The 18180-nt window shown below is 36.1% G+C and overlaps 1 protein-coding gene across 1 annotated transcript in view; it reads right to left on the reverse strand.

Annotated features, from left to right (window-relative positions):
• caps (capricious) overlaps positions 1-18180 on the reverse strand; it is a 476818-nt gene that overhangs the window by 399656 nt on the left and 58982 nt on the right. The window contains exon 2 of the mRNA XM_089727184.1: positions 13600-13635. The gene's annotated coding sequence lies outside the window, so the exon portion shown is untranslated. The remainder of the gene's footprint in view (positions 1-13599; positions 13636-18180) is intronic.

The following is an 18180-nucleotide window of genomic DNA, read 5'->3' on the forward strand; positions in this document are numbered from 1 at the left end:
GTTTGTAAATTAGGTTAAAGAGTAAATTTCGTTTAACAATATTGATCACTTGACACAAATATTTCCGTTGTCCGACTTTTAATGATTTGTTATACCGTAGAATCACTAAGTTTTACATGGAATTAGAAAGATTTACTGGTGGCAGGACCTCTTGTGAGTCCGCACGGGTAGGTACCACCTCCCTGCCTATTTCAGCCGTAAAGCAGTAATGCGCTTCGGCTTGAAGAGTGGGGCAACCGTTGTAGCTATACTGAGACCTTAGAACTTACATCTAAAGGTGGGTGGCGCATTTACGTTGTAGATGTCTATGGGCTCTAGCAACCACTTAACACCAGGTGGGCTGTGAGCTCGTCCACCCAACTGAGCAATATTAAAAAAGAATAATTAAGTAACACTTAAAATAGTCAACACCAAATTACTACGACCGAAAAATAGTGAAAAGTAGTTTAAGAATTCAGGATATTATTAAATTAAGAATAAATGTTTACTTTAAATTTGAGAAAAACTGTGCGTGTGTTGCCTCTAAATTTCGCATTTAAGTGGATCTATAGAGACAGTTCTTGTTAAATGGTCACCGACATTCATCATAAGCACCAAACCGCTGCCTACAGCTAACTAATTTTATCGCGTCTGGTTTGAAAAAATATTTTTTTACGGTGTTAGGGAAACTGGAAGCTAGAGCAGATTGCCCAAGATCGTTGTAAATGGAAGGATTTGATGCAAGCCCTGCACCCCAGCAGAGGGTAATAGGAATTAATGATGATGATGATGCTAGGGAACTGGGGAGGGGCGTTTATCCCATAGCCAATTGATAAGTGATAAAAAAAAATCTGGAAAAGCACTGCTGATAAATGCAGCGCTTTCAGTAGCAATACTTGCTATGGTAGCAGGTGGTACGCCGATGAAACTAAAATGACCGGATCATCCATTATTCTTCAGAGTATTCTCTATATAAAACACAGTGAGAACAAATAACTTCGTAGCATAAACGTCATTTTTTTTATGACTTGTCAAAAATCCGATTGTGTACCTTACCACTGATTCCAGTCCCGACTAGCTGACCTTAGTCGTTTGACATGCTTTCCCGATCCTATCTACTTAGACATTGGCACCGAGTTAGGACTTAGATTGTGAACCAATAAAATCAAAAATGATTCCTAAGCTTTTAATGTAATCTACATAGCTCATGACATTATATTTGATCTACTACAAAAAGTCGTAGCTATCACCGTACGAAACAATAAAAATGAACTCTGGAGTTACATGCCTAAGACATATTTATCTTTGTGAGTTAATTCAAAAACAGGACTGGTTCGGTCAATCTTGGTTTCCATGATAATCGTTCTCATAAAACATAAATGAGAACGAAATAAATCTTCAAACCGCGGCTTACGATTCCCACTACAGTCATCGGTTGACTATGTCCAATGTTTGTCGGGAATCGTAAATTGCACAAATAAATCACTTTCAGCAAGGATGAGTAACTGTATTTAAAACTTTATATCCTTCCAAGAAAGACTTTTGAGATGTGAAACGAAAAAAAAACTATTTTTGCAATCGTTAATACCAAATTAGTAAAATTTTATTCATTCTTTGGTTCAAAACAGAACAACACTATTTCAAAACCCTGTGAATCATCTTAAAAGGTGAATAATAAACTCAACTTGCGAAATTATTTTAAACATTGTTAATGCTCTAATATTATGCAAATCATTTAGCCATTGCAGTTTTTAAACATCGACATCCAAATATAGACGTCCATTGCTGGATTAGGCTTCTGCCAAATTGACTCGTCACATTTTTTTTTTTTTGTCTTTGTTGCGGGTAGGCCTACCTCTTACGAGGTGTCCGCGCTTAGGGAGCACGTGGCTTATATGGGTCATGACGGTCTGCAGATATTGGGAGCAGTCCGTAGACCCAAGAAACATATTTTGTCAGTCTACACTACAACTGACAATACAACTCAATTGCACACAATCATCTCACAGCTCATAACTCATTCTGATGCTACCCGTCTCTCTGCTCGCAAATCAAACGGCACACAACCGAGCACAAGATATTGTTCCATTACGTCTCGCTGCAGCATCCGAGATAAGACAACGTTAATTAAACCCCGAGCTTCAGTTAATCAAAATCGGCTACACGTGGCCGCATCTTAACGCAATCCGACTTCTGAGTGGCGGATGCTGTGCCTTGAATAATAAGAATGGTTCCTTAAAAATAATTCGAACTCTTTTTTTTGAGTAGAATTTATTGGCTTTTAGTGTTGTGTTTTTGACTAGTATACTTAATAGCCGCATTCCTTTATGGGTTGTAATCATCAGAAAGAGTTATCTATCAAGTAAATTATAGCCCGATAGTATAAAAGTAAAATATATAATAGTTTAGAAAAATATATTGATCGGAATGATAACACTGTTTTAGAAAAAAGTGGTAATAGGGAGTATCGCGAACGTTGGCTGGGCTGACCGCGGTAGTCCACGTTTGGGCGAGAGTGCAGGAGAGTCGTTTAGTGGGTAGGATCCAAATACCACCCTTGGGCCCACGATCCGCACCCAACGCAAGCGCGGGGATCTCGTACGAGGTAAAGCCTCCAACCCTAAAAAGACAGTTTTGCGAGTCCGCTCGGGTAGGTTACCGTGGTATTATATTATTACGTTGTTGATGGCCATGGACCTGGTGGGCCGCGTAGGAGAGAGAGAGAGCTAGGAGCTAGGAGGCCTATGAATGGCATAAAGCAGACATGCGTTCTTAGCAGAGTGAGTATCGCTGTAAAAAATCGTGAATGCGATATTTTTAGCTTCGTTAATCAGTTAACACCAAGAGGACAGTAAACTGATTACTGGTGGTAGGACGTCTTGTGAAACCGCACGGGTGGTTGTGCCTGCCTATTTCTGCCGTGAAGTAATAATGCATTTCGGTTCGAAGGATAGGGCAGCCATTGTACTTGTGTGTGTGGCAACATTTACATTGTAGATGTCTATGGGCTCCGTTATCACCATCTAATTCATTTAAGCAACAAAACAAAAAAAAAAACTCGTTGATACATCAAGTGTTAATGTAATAACAATAACTTAGAAGAAATAGAACATATTTATTATAAAGAGGCTCAGATTGATATCTTGAATTTCTTTCTGTCAATCGTAGTAATATTGTTTACAGCCAGTCTTTTTTTCCGGTTAAAACAGAAAGAAATTCCGAATACATAAATAATATGAATATCGCATAAAGCCGAGGTCGGATGGATGTACTTAATATTGATATTTTTACATCGACCGATAAATACCGTACGCGTAATCCATAAACTATACGAGAATTAGCATAAACATTTATCGAACAAGTAGGTAGGGCTGGTTGCCTAAAGAAAATATTTTATTTCACCAATTTTAATTATAAGGCTTATTGAAAAAGCAAAAGTGGCTGCGGTGTAACCATGATGATATTTAAGAACTTTTAGCGTGCTATTCTTCGACGAGATCTGTATACTTTCTCGTCGAACCCGTCGAAGGGTTCGGCAAGTAAATTAACTCACAGATACAGCGCACTGAGTTTCTCGCCGGATCTTCTCAGTGGGTCGCATTTCCGATCCGGTGGTAGATTCTGCGAAGCACTGCTCTTGCTAGGGCTAACGTTAGCAACGTCCTCAGGTTAGAGCGTTGTGAGCTCACCTACTCGCTCGGTGACGCTGACATAGCCCTCTAAGGATTATATATATTTCCTGCCTTATTAAAATAAATAATAAAAATAATTTTTAAGGTGAATTAGGTTCTATTTGCTAATTTTTATTCTATTGTTTTTGTTTTATCATATTTATTCACTTTTTATTAGAAATGCTTATAACCTGTTTAAAAACCTTGATACAGGTGTCTGAAGTGGAGAATTATCTAGGGCGAGCTTGCGAATGAGACAATATAATCTTGGTTAACTCAACGTCGCGAAATTGCAACCTCTTATCATGAGGTAATAATTGCTAACTTACAATTTAAGAAATCTCTATGGAGAATTATCAGCAGTAAACTAAAGTATCTGATATTAATGAGTTAAATTTTATAAAAAGTGAATAAATATGATAAAAGAACAAAAATTACTACCACTGCAAAAGACCCAATTCACCTTACAAATTATTTATTTATATTGTTCTTGGTAAGTGGGTGAGCTCTTGGCTCATCCGTGTTTTGAGTGGGCTTCGGAGACGATAGGTATCATAATATTTTGGCATCTCTTAAACAGGATCGCATAGCTGGCGCGCGACGGAAATAAGCTGACAACAGGCCCAGCCACGAGCAGTTACTGCGGATTTCCACATTTTTGGAAATAATTTTTATTACACGGTGATATTTCTGCGCCGTGAAAATAATTTTATTATTTAATTATAATTGATTTTTATTTAATTATAATTTGCGTATTTACTGGTAGGTGGTCCACGCGGGTAAATACCACCACCCCGCCTATTTCTGCCGTGAAGCAGTAATGCGCTTCGGCTTGAACTATATTGCAGCCGTTGTAACTATACTAAGACCTTAGAACTTACATCTCAAGGTGGGTGGCGTATTTACGTTGTAAATGTATATGGGCTCCAGTAACCACTTAGCACCAGGTGAGCAGCTGTGAGCTCGTCCACCCATCTAAGCAATAAATAAAAAAACCGTGAGGATGTTGTGAGCGGATACTAGTTATGTTTTAATATACAATAATTGATTTCCGCAAAACGCAATCATACTTTCTAGTTTGAAAGATCCAGGTTTTTCCAATTTGAGACGATCTTACGTCCCAAGCTATATTAGGAGTGTAATGTCACTAGATTCCGATTATATTCGTCATATAGCATCGGGTTAGCCGTGAGTTGGAATTCTAAACTAGAAAAGTAGACAGGATATTTTTATTAAAAAAAAATCAGTTAGAGGAGCTACGATTTTTTTTGACATCCCTAAAAAAATATCATAACTTCGTAAAACACTTTGCCTACGGTATCGTGGACTGTACGATCACGGACACGATTTACTGATACGATTAATAAAGAATACAGTAACAAAGATAGTGTTGCTTGATCTGACAGATTTGAAAGAAAATTGGCAGCGAAAAGAACTATTCCTATTTTTTATTTTGAATATCGAAAGTTAATCGGTGTATGTATCATTTTATACTAACATATTGAACAATGAATGTTTGTTGGTAAGAAATCGTTAGTAGGTGAGCTCCTGGGGCTTAACCTGGGAGAAAAATTCTTAGCAATTTGCAAATCGCATATTTTTATTTTTTTATTGCTTAGATGGGTGGACGAGCTCACAGCCCACCTGGTGTTAAGTGGTTACTGGAGCCCATAGACATCCACAACGTAAATGCGCCACCCACCTTGAGAATAAGTTCTAAGGTCTCAAGTATAGTTACAACGGCTGCCCCACCCTTCAAACAGAAACGCATTACTGCTTCACGGCAGAAATGGGCAGAGTGGTGGTACCCACCCGCACGAACTCACAAGAGGTCCTACCACCAGTAACATGTTATCTGTAAACAAATTGTGCAGAAAACAGTGATCTAAATATATCAACATCCTTACGTTTTATGATACAACAACATCGCATCGTATGATCTAAATGACTTCATGTACCCTTTCTTTATACAGTAATATTATTTATTGGAAAACTTGTTACTTTCCGGGGCGGTTCGCTGTGGCCGTAGTTTAGTACACCTTTTGCCGTGAACTTTTGTTCTTTAACTTTTCTCTTTTTTTAGTTTCTGAATTTCTGTTGTCTCTAATTTTAGATTATTGTTTTAAATCTTTTGCTTTGACTATTCAAGTTGAGAACTTGGTTACGCTACAAACTAAGAAAAGAAAGAGATAGCAGATGCTTACGAGGCAACCTTCCTTAGCCAAAAATAAGGAGTTGAACAAGCAGGTAATCCTTTTTTTGACACGGAGAATATCCGTTAAGGTAACATCCTTTCTATTTAGGAGTGTCGGGAGAAAACTAAAAGTTGGTAATGTATTTCATAATTTACTTAAACTAATAATAAAACGGAATGTAGAGATAATTTCATAAAGAAAAATAACAACACTTTGATGAAATTTCCATTTTATATTTCCTACATTTTAATTTTAATAATAACTAGATTGGTCTATTGGATGATTGCAAACCTTGCCAAATTTATCGAGCCATTGGAATGGTAAAAACGGTAATGGTTCAGTTGAATAAAGGGGGGAAAGAGAGCAACATAAAAAGACGAACTAACGTACATTTGTCGAGTTCGAACATTTGTCTTTCCTGTCCTGCTTTATGACTCAGAAACCTTTAACCCTGAAAGCTACTTACAGGCATCGAATGAAGCTTTTGAAACGTGATGTCGGCGCCGAATATTAAGAATTTCTTGGGCAGCGTTTCAAACAAATGTCTCAATATTAAAAGATCTAAAGAGTTCCAATGATAGACGCTGTCAACATAGATTATAGAAACACAGGCTGTCAACCATATATTGCCATCGTGTTCGGCAATATTTTGGTCACATAGCCCGCGGGATCCGTGATAATCTGGAAAGGCTCATCGTTACTAGAAAAATAGGAGGCAAAAGACCCGAAGGCCGAAGCTGAAGATAATATGACCACGTACCTCAGCAGCTAAAAATGCCGGTCAATTAAACTCTCCATCAGGTACGAGATAGGAATATGTGGAGAAACAGTGAAAATACTACAGAAAAACTAGAGAAATTTATTTTAATAGCTTCTAGCAGTATGAGGACAGCTCAAATTCGTGACGCGAAATCATGATTGCTTGAAACATTTAGTGAGAAAAAAGGTTTATACACTCAGCGAGTCAGTACGACATACTTAATTTATTAATTAATTTACCAAATTATTTTAGATACAATTATACTAATAAGTGGCTTTACGATTATAAATATATAGTATATTTTGTTGCCATGCAAGCTTTTCATTTATAATGATTCTTATTTTGCTCACTGCCTCTCTAGAAAAAATCTCTTTGAGCTAAAAGACAGTCTGTTATACTTTTGCATTATTCATTAGGTTTGTATTGATGTGCTATAAAGTAAGCTCTACTCTAAGTCAGACAAATCTTCTTTAGAACGATTTACAAATACTCGTTAGACTAATTAAAATAGAGAAATAACAATTTAGTAATAAAAACAAATGAATCCTATCACGATGTTAGACGACGTAGGTTCAGAGTTTTCGACCTTGGGGAGTGGGAAGATAAGTAGCGTTTCATGTTAACACTATCCATTTTATCTTAAACGGCTGCGTGCTAAAAGGGGACAGATGTTTTATTTTTAAGTAGAATGTAGGTTAGAGGGAAAGAGATGAAATGTTTAGGAATATAGGGACTGTATACCCTAGAGCTGTTTCTGAACAACGCGATTGTAAACATGAACGTGTTGAAAGTAATTTCGTATTTACATATGAATTAAAAGATAATATTTCAAAACAATTAGCAGATTTTTTGGTTTTTGGTTTTGCTTGTTTATAAAATAATTTAGTTCATATAAAGTTGAAGGCGGAAGTAGAGTAGATAAACAATTAGGCAAAGTGGTGGTACCTGTCCCTGCGGGTTCACAATACGCCCTACCACTAGTCGTCACCAGTCGTCAGTCATCAAATCGAATATATAGATACGGCCTCACGTGGAGTACTGCTCCCGCCTCTGGGCAGAGGCTCCCAAATACCAGGTACTTCCATTTGACTCCATACAGGAGAGGGCCGTTCGGATTGTCGATATGTCCCATTCTCACAACCTCTGGTTCTGCGGAGGGACTTTAGTTCTCTCTGTGTTTACCGTATGTTCCATTGAGGAATTGCTTGAGGTGATCCCATCATCTCGTTTTTACCATCGCAAGGCCCGAAACCGGAGTAGAGACCATCCATACTACCCAGAACCACTGCGCTCATCCACAAAGCGTTTCCAGAGACCTTCTTTGCCACGTACCATCCGGCTTTGGAATGAGCTCTCTTCTACGGTGTTTCCTGAGCGCTATGACATGTCCTTTTTCAAACGAGGCTTGTAGAAAGTACTTAACGGTAGGCAGCGGCTTGGTTCTGTCCCTGGCATTGCTGACGTCCTTGAGCGATGGTAACCACTCACCATGAGGTGGACCATATGTACGTCTGCCTCCGACGGCAAACAAAACAAAGAAATAAAAAAAATATTAAATTTACCAGTTCCAAATTATACTATAGAAAGAAAGAAGAGTGTTTTTAATTTCAGTCCTCGATCCCTTTGGCAATTTAGGTATTATAATAATGCATAAAGCATCTGGATTTTATGTTTGAAATCGAACCCCAAAAAGCGAAACGTCATTCAGACGACCACCCGTCGCTCCATTGTCGACTGTTCTCTTTTAACACAATTTGAATATAACAATAAAGTCGGTGGCAAAAGGCGACCCAAATTATAAATACGTAATTTTTATAGTAATAATTTAAGGGATTCTTTACTGTCTAATAAAAGAATACCGTCATGCTATGTTTATTAGAGTTTTGAATTTGTTGTGGTGTAGCGAAATGTTCTACTAAGGAAATATCAACTAACATGTGCTTATGAATGACTTTAATAATGAAGGATTAAAATTATTTAGTACTGAAATATGAGCTACAAAATCTTTAAGTTTTCATAGTTGCTGGTAGTTAGGCGAATCGTACCACAATCTTGCCAGTTTCCGCCGTAAAGCAATCGCACGTGCCTGTTGGAAGAGTGGAGCAGCCGTTACACCATGTTATTTAAATTACAAGTACTTCTCAAGGTAAATGAGCCCACTAAGTTTCTCGCCGGATTTTCTCAGTGGGCCGCGTTTCCAATCCGGTGGTAGATTCTGCGAAGCACTGCTCTTGCTAGGGCCAGCGTTAGCAACACTCCGGTTTGTACCCGTGAGCTCACCTACACGTTAGGGTGAAACTGAAATAGCCTCTCAAGGCTATCAGCATAGGTAGGAAAAAAATAAAGGTAAATGGTGGCAGTCACATTGCGATGTCTCATGACTCCGATAACCATTTCACGCCAGAAAGATCTTAAAAAAATAAAATAAAAGTAAATGGCGACAGTCACAATGCGATGCCTTGTGATTCCGATAACCACTACACGCCAGAAAGATCTTGAGCTCGTTGACTCGGTTATGGAATAAAAATATTTAAAACAATCAGAATTTGTATACTACCATCTAAGACAGACCATCCACAAGATTGGAAGTAGTCACCATAGCTGGATATTATCTAGAGCAAGCTGCACATTGCTACGGATCATTTAAAACTTCTGACGATAAAGATGTCATAGCACTCTGGAACATTCTCGAATCAGTAAGTTAGAGCTAACGGCTTTGAAAGATTTCATGTTTTTGGAAGTCTTAATGGGAGTCACCAGTGAGGTGAGGTCTTGAAGAAACTATCTTAACATCAGCGATATGTTCTTCAACAAGTGGAGGAATATGGAATATAGAAATTATTCGGGTAAAGCTGAAAAAAATTAGGTAGTATAAGAACCAAAGGAAATATGATATAAAGCAAAAAGTCTTCATTTTGATGTCTATATTCTTTTTTTAATTTAATTTACTCCGTTAAATTTACAGGGATTTAAATTTCGTACATCTCAAAATCAAGTCTATTTCTTCTCATGTGGTGAGTGTTAATAATTAGAATTGAGAGACTGTGTTCACTAAATGCACCATCAGAGTGGTGCATAACCATTAAATAATGGCCGAAGTTGTGGGATTCAGCGGGAATATACAAAAACATTTACGTAATAATTAAAGCCTGTTCAGAATTGTTTTATTGGTGTTGTGTCGTTTGATGGTTAAGTGACGCACTAAAGCCATACCAAATTCATTAGTATTTAGTTCATATCTACCATCGAAGCAAGGAAAAATGTTTGTTATTGCAAACTATATGTTGAGCTGTATGTTGTAGGTATAGAATATATTATAAGCTGCAGTTAGCCGGTCACTGTGGGTGTTTAGAAAAAAACGCAAGTAATACCTACTTCCCAACCGGATCATAAAAGATAAGAAATGACTCCCTACTGAAGACGTGCATGCCTACCAAAATCTTCCAGTGCTCTTCAAGTTCTGTTTTGTAGATGAAGGCTACTGTACTGTAAAGCTCTTTGAATATTCTGATATACAACAAGTCTAGCTTTTGATAGCATTTAATCCAGTGCACCTATTATCGACCGAAATTGGCTGTGATCGTGACTTCCCAATCTCTTATCGGCGGCATATATTAAGGTCACTTGACTCTTTAGCAATGTAGCTTTTATTGTTTCTAGACCGCATATAGTGCTAAAAGAAACTCCCGTAGCGCTGAACTTAGGATTGCTTTAAATGTATAGTTGAGGTTTAAGAATAGACCTCCTTCCTTTAACATAGATATATACCCTTTATATAAAATCGCTACAGCCTGTGGCTTGTTACACGAACCTTCGCTCCGTTGACTGCGTATTGTACCCAACAATAGGCAGCATTCGCCATTAATCTGACATTGGCTTAAGTCGTTCACTGGTCGAAGTCAATGAATGTAAATCAATCGGAGAGTTCGGATTGGATAACACTAACAGACAATGAGATTAGGCGCGTCGCTGATCATTTGAGAAGAGATTTGTGAGCGTGACGTCACGAATATGACTAGGTTAGTCGAACTAACTGATGGGTGGATATTGGTTGTCAACCCATATATCCGTAATGACACGAACAAATTGTGATACAAACATTAATTTTCCTCAAACCTAGTACATATTTGAAATGAATATTTGGTTCGTTGATTACGTATTGACACTTTGAAGAAAATGCTTTTGAGAGGAACAGCAAGGATAACACAAAGTTGTTATTTGAGGTGATTCTAAGAACTGTCACGCCACTGGATCAGACTCCTGCTCCATGGAACCGCTCTGTTTATTCATAATGCGTTTCAACAATTTATTTTTGCCGTGAATTGTATGAACTATTCTCGTAGCTTTAGGAAATATCCTTTTTTTATTGCTTAGCTGGGTGGACGAGCTCACACCCCACCCGGTGTGGTTACTGGAGACTGTAGACATTTACAACGTAAATGCGCCACCCACCTTGAGATATAAGTTCTAAGGTCTCAGTATAGTTACAACGGCTGCCCCATCCTTCAAACCGAAACGCATTACTGCTTCACGGTAGAAATAGGCAGTCTTCCGTTAAAAGTTTCGAAAATAGCTCTTAGTGGCGTCGCTATGTTCTTGATATTGCCGACAATCGTGACCATCGAAAACTTAATCACGTGCCTTTAAATTAAATAAAAAATAGGCTTTTTCATTAAAACCCTAACGCATATTTTTAGAAACAAAGAAACTATAATTTTTCAGAGGACCTTCAAATTACTACTACATGGCTAATGGAAGGGTTATTTAATGTTCGGCCCACAACGAAGGTTTTGCTAACATTTCCGACCCTTTTAAGGCAGAACCATAATTTTGGCTTATTACCGTAATTGTGCACCGCTGAAAGGAATGCTGTATTCAAAGTTAACAACATGCAAAGAACAATCTCAAAATATTTTCGGAATATGAGTACTACGAGAGGATTTTGAACGTGCATGATAAATTAAATAAATTTAGCCAAAATTAGATTTGTTTTTAGTATTTCTGCTGTCTTAGATGCGCAGATTAGCGCATGACCAAACTGATCTTGAGCGGTTATTAAGGACCAAAGGGCAAATAAGTGAATGTCGTCGTCTTATGGATCAAATGTGGGATTGATATATCCGTTTTTGATATCTAAAACTCAGAATATAAAGCACGCCACATGAATTACTTCAATATTATAGTGGTTCGGTAACCTTAAAAGATTTGATATCTGATATTATCAACTGCTATTACTCTCTGTTCTCTGTTATTGCATGCTACTCTTAGGACTGTACGATCTTTTGAAAGTGGTAACCGGCCGACTAAATCTTTTCTGCCCCTCCTCTGCTGTGAAAGAGTTGTATTCTCACCATTGTATCGCAATTGACGAACTCATATAACTTAATTAAGCATATTCGAATCTAAAAAAGCTATCTTTATATTTTTCATACAAATTTTCAAGAAATAGCGAATGAGTACCAAGTTTAACAATTATTTTGCGGGATATTAAAGACTCTGTGTATTGGTAAACAAATGGTCTTGATGTGGTAATGATGTATTTTGAAGTGTTTTTTTTAACTCAGACAAAATAACCTATGGAGCCAACCACGATCAAAACAATAGTGTTTGACACTACGACGTTAAAGTCATCAACCTTGGAGAGTACCATGAAATCATAAGAATACGTGCAGATAGCAAAGGCATTTTGATTGCACCGGCATCGGAAAAGCCAGACGGTGTCTTTTTATTCAAGCATAAAAGTTTGTAAAAAAATTTCGTGTTCCAACTTGTTTCTCCCCTTTTATAGGCAAAACAAATACTCAATACCCAAAGTCCACACGTTTAATTTTTCGGTGACTAGACGCTCTGTTGACAAGGGATTTTGCGTCAAACCCTAACTATGAGTTATGATTCTTGTGAAACGTCGGGCTCTGTACAGCTACTCAACAGGGGAAATTAAATATGAGTGATAAATGTTCTTCTGGATTTATTGGGAAATACACTTCAGATCCGTTGAGAGCGGTTTACTTTTTGTATTGGCAATTGATGTGAATCAAGTCTTAAGAATACTGACTTTGTTGCTCATTTCCTATTGTAATTGTATAGACAGAGACCATAGAAGGATGTTGTTGTTAGTTATCATTATTATGATCAAACAGGTCGGTGATGATGATGACTATTAAATTGTAACAATAAAATTCAAGCATCCCACAAATGCCGCACTGACGACCTTCAATATTTTAGCAGTACCAAATTGTAATTGCTTGTTTAGATCGGAACTTGCTCTTTTTTTTTTTAATAACAAGCTTCTGCTATGAAAATAGTTTATTTATTAATTAAACTTTTATTATTGATTAACTAACTAATTTATGAATTCATTTTGTTAACCAAAATTTGCTAAATGAGAGCAATTCGTTGATTGGTGGATATATAATATAATTTATCAATTATCTTACTTTTCAGTATTTTTTCATCTTGTCCGTCCAAATAATAGCGTCAATTATATTATATGTTATATTATATTATTCAATTAAACAATATATAATAATAATACGAGATAGCAGTATGCTTCATAATATAAAATATTTGTACAGCTCAATTCAAACTGAATAGGAAAGAGGAAAATGTCGTAAATACAACAAACCATATTGTGATTTAGTAATAAAATGAAGTCAGGTGTGATCAGTCAGCATGTGACTCGCGTACCCTCGTCAGCAGCGGTCCGACCGTAACGTTATGAAACACACCTGGATATTTTAATCTACTAGTCCCTTTGGAAAAGAAAATATACTTGACGATATAGAATATTTTTGAAAGCGAATATTTTTTGCAAAGATCGGTGAAGGATCTCTTAACCTAATCAGTGTTAACTAGCTACCAATAGTCCATCACCCCGCAAACCATCTTCAGACATGAGGTCAAAGCTTCAATCCTATTATAGAACGGCTGTCCCACCTTTCCTAACTGGTTCACGGCAGAAGTTAATAATAATTACAACAATTCTATACTTTACCTTTTATAAAATAAAGTTCATGTTTTTATTGATCACCTGTAACAAAGATATATCATAAATGAATATATAAGTATATTAGGTTGGAACGTATTGTTTCAGTTTCAAGGCATTCTTTTAAAACACAAGTAAAAAGTTTCGTCCACCATGATAAATATCAATCGATTTAAAGTTAAATATTGATGTTTGAAACGAAATATCTAATAGTTGGAACCAATAAGGATCAATAAGGAATCCTTATTGGTAACTAGGAAGGACAGGTACCGGCGAAGGCGGACTTTCAACACGCTTTTTGCGGTACCATTCTCAAAGCGTAGTCTCTTGGGAGGAATTGGAAGTAAAGGAGGAAGACCTCGGTCTTCCTCTTCTCCCTCTTCTTCTCTGGAGGTGCTGGAATCTGGCATAACTCGATCTATTACCCTCCCTCGGCCGGGTAACCTTAAATGGGTACCCCAGCGATTAAAAATGGGCAGTAAGGGCGGGATTGCTACCTTGCGTAAAACATCGTCGCCATGCCATGGGATACCGGAAAAACGGTAGTCGGTGACATGACCATTGATCTCCACAGATGTGTATCATTCTTTGTACATTAAAAAATTAAGCCATCTTCAGTTCCTTGACCAAATCTTAATAGATTTTTTTTTAATTTGCGAGTAATAATATTTTCATATGAAACACAAATTTTAGTGAAAGCTCTCGGGGGCTGCGTATTCCGTAAAATACGTGCTAGACATTTTTGTGAGTTACAAATATTCAGAGCACGTGCGTTAAGAAAAATAAGGATCTTGTTTATCGTTTTCTTATTATTTTATTCGTATTCGGATCACTATTTATGGTATTTTTTGTTTATTGGATAATTGTGCGTCGTTTATATTGTATTGTTAGTAAGTAAGTACGCGAGTTTACGGCCCCCTGTCATTAAGTGTTATTCGAGTCAATTGAATATCTGTCGTATTCTTCAAAAGCATGACGACATCACGGCATAAACAGACATGATACTTTTATATACCTGCGGTATCCTGAAATAGACGCTATTAAATCAAACATATCAAAATTGTAGTTGAAATGCAAAAAAAAGAAATGAATAATCAGATAAATTAGGTTTTTAAGTTATTAATATAGACTATAAGTAATACTAATGAAAGGTATGGTAAGTATTGAAAAAAAAAAAACCTTTGCTGAAGTTTTGTATTGAAAAATCGGGATAAGAATTAGTCTAGCCACTCGACAATAAGTAGAGAGAGTAGCATCAATAGCACTTGGATATATCTTTTTAGTCTTAGGTGGATGAATGAACTTACGGCCCACCTGATGTTCATTGTTTACCTGAGCCCGTAGACATCAAAAACCCCTCTTGAAACATGAGTTCTAAGTCTCAGTTTTACAATACAACGGTTCCCCCACCGTTCAAACCGACACGCCTAAGGCCTATGATACGTTTCGTACCTACTCAAAGCGTTGGGCTGGAGTACAAAAATAATCATCCCAGTAATAATTATAATCAACCTAATATAATAAAATAAACAAATTTGATTCCGGATCTAAATAACTGGTTAAAATATGAGTCACAAATTCAAATCGAACCAAATATTCTGGTATCACGCCGTTACTTCATCCCTATCTTCATTATCAATGCGAGCATCTGTACACGCGTGACAAATGGTTATAGATGCTTGTTTATAAAGATATACTGCTCTAGAAGATTTACGTGCATTCTCGGCACCTCCTCCTATTTCGCTGGTGTGACGTAAGCCACAAGAACTTGTCGTGAAAAATACAAAAAGCAGTTGATTTAGATGCGTATTGTCAATCCGCACGGGTAGATATTATCTACTTATCTATTTATTAATACGTGAAGCAAAAACTTTGTATCCCTTTTTACGAAAATTGCGCGGACGGAGGAGTATGAAATTTTCAACACTTATAGAGAATATAGAGAAGAAGTGCACAATGATAATATTTTTTTTAAAATAATGCAAAAAAGATACATTAAATCAATAAAGAGAACATTACACACACTACATACCATGTATTTGACGCACACACGCATGCATACTATGTATTGTCAAACTTTTGTTCTTGACGTCTGTTGTCAAATTGAGATTAAATATTGTTTTTGTTTGTTAATATTTTTTTATAGTATAGTCTCGGCGAAATTTGTGATAATAGAAGTATAAAATACAATCATAATAGTGTACAAACTTACAATTTATTTTTCTAATAAATTATTTCCAATTAATTATAGTCTAATTTCGACTACTGCGGGACCTCTAGTACAGTTATAATATATTAATACGTGAAGCAAAAACTTTGTACCCCTTTTTAAGAAAATTGCGCGGACGGAGGAGTATGAAATTTCCCGCACCTATAGAGAATATAGAGAAGGAGTGCAGAACGTTAATACTTTTTTAATTTATGCATAAAATCAATAAATAAAAAACATTAAACACACTACTATGTATTTGACATACATATGCATGCATACTATTGGTTTATTGTTAAACTTTTCTTATTGCTTATAGACTGTAGTCAAATTGGGAATAGATAAATATTGTTTGTCTTTTTAATAATATTTGTCTATCTAGAGTGTAGTCTTAGCGAAATCTGTGATTATATAAGTATAATAAATAGTCTTTGACAATAGAATCATAATAGTGAACAAACTTATAATTTCAGTGAATTATAGTCGAATTTCGACCACCGGGGGACCACTAGTATTGTATTATTCAGTCTATTTCTATTCGTGGAACTTAGATACGAATTATTGAGATTGCCGCTCTGCAATTAGTTCCAATGACATCGACTGCATGTTTTTAGGTGGGTGTGAATTCATCAATCTATCCAAGCAATACAAAGTCGTATTCAATTTATTTCGAAGTTAATGTCTGTGTATAACTTCTCTGTATGCACGGTTTTTCAATTGTGATATTGTAAGTGTTATGAACAAAGATAATCTCGTTCTGTTTCTGATTTCAGTTTAATAATAACATTTATACAATTATGAAAATATGAGACAAAACCAATAGACATTTATGGTGGGAAGACATAAAACCTTAGTACCAGTTTTTCTGTACAAAATAATGAACATTATTTATATAGCTCGCTCGACGTAAATGGACAGCTGCTTTTGTTCCTTAAGAAATGTTACGTTTTAATTCAATTTCCGTCACGGCAATAGTGTCAGGACGGGTAGAACTAAATTAAACTTTTAATTGTAAACTAACAAAGAGCGAAGGACGTGGCTATTCGCGAACATTTGTTTAATCGATTTACATGAGGAATATTAAATGTGCTCATTCTGTGGGTTCTCATGTTGCGACTGAATGTTTTAAATCGAACCTATAATCGATTTTGAACATTTGAATATTTGAATTGGTTATTAATACGCTTTTATTATTTACTTCGGATATATGTATTTTAGTATGTAACGGAATCTTTGAACAAGATTTTGATCCCCTTCAAGAAGTCGGATTAACTCGAAATTTGGTATACTTATTATGGACCGATGGCAATACAATATAAAAAAAAAAAAAGATTAAAAATATTGAATCTCAACTAAGCAATGAAACATAAATAGTAATTTAAAAAAAAACTGACAAAATACGCTTTTACAGAAAATTCAACTAAAAAATAGAAAATAAATTTTAATAAATTTGAATTGAAAATAGTGTAAGAAAAAGTTTTTGCTCCAAATTCGTGCCACCGAGAACAGAACAACATGGCTTGATATTGCCCATTAGAAAATACTCCACAGACATCACAACTTTTAGCGTTAATAACATACAAAGCAAGGTAGACACGTAACTGATAACCAGCAATTAATCACTATATTGCTAAATGGCACTGGTGTTAAAGGATATTGTAAACCCCCACAGGTAGAATCCACTATCCTACCTAATTCTGCTGCAAAACAGTAATTCCAATTTGAAGAGTGGAATATCTGTTATACAATACGATTGAGGTTCAGACCTCTAGTCTTAAAATGCTAGTAGTAAGTAGCTATTGGTAACGAGTTTGTAGCAGGTGAACTTGCGGATCATAAAAAAAACCCAAAAAATTTTATTTTCCTTGTGAGACTTACAACATTCAGAAAGTACATAACTTAGTTTTAGTGAGATGTAATATTTTTATATTAGAACCCCATTATATTATATTTACAGGTGAAGGTTTATTAGAAATACTAGTAGTAGTCACGAGAACGTAAGCGGCAACTATAAAGTTCTTTTTCAGAGAATCTATAGCGTCGGAACAAAGCGTGAGGAAAATCTCATTCAAAAATCTATGTGGTAAAAATTATTTCTTGATGCGTATTGAAGATGAATAAAATAAATAAATAAATACTTACTAACAATCACACCACATCAACTGGTCCCGTGATAAGTTCGTAAAGAACTTGTGTTACAGGTACCAGATAACGGAAATAAATGTAAAATTTTTATTATACACATACTTAAATTTAATATACAGCCATAACCCTGGAAAAGACATTTATATTTATCATACAAATATCTTCCCTTGGCGGGATTCGAACCCGCCACCCCCTTGTGTAATGACCATGTCACTTACCACTACACCAGACGACCG

Source organism: Bombyx mandarina, chromosome 04 (assembly GCF_030267445.1).
Source record: "Bombyx mandarina strain Sakado chromosome 04, ASM3026744v2".
Taxonomy (NCBI): Eukaryota; Metazoa; Arthropoda; class Insecta; order Lepidoptera; family Bombycidae; genus Bombyx; species Bombyx mandarina.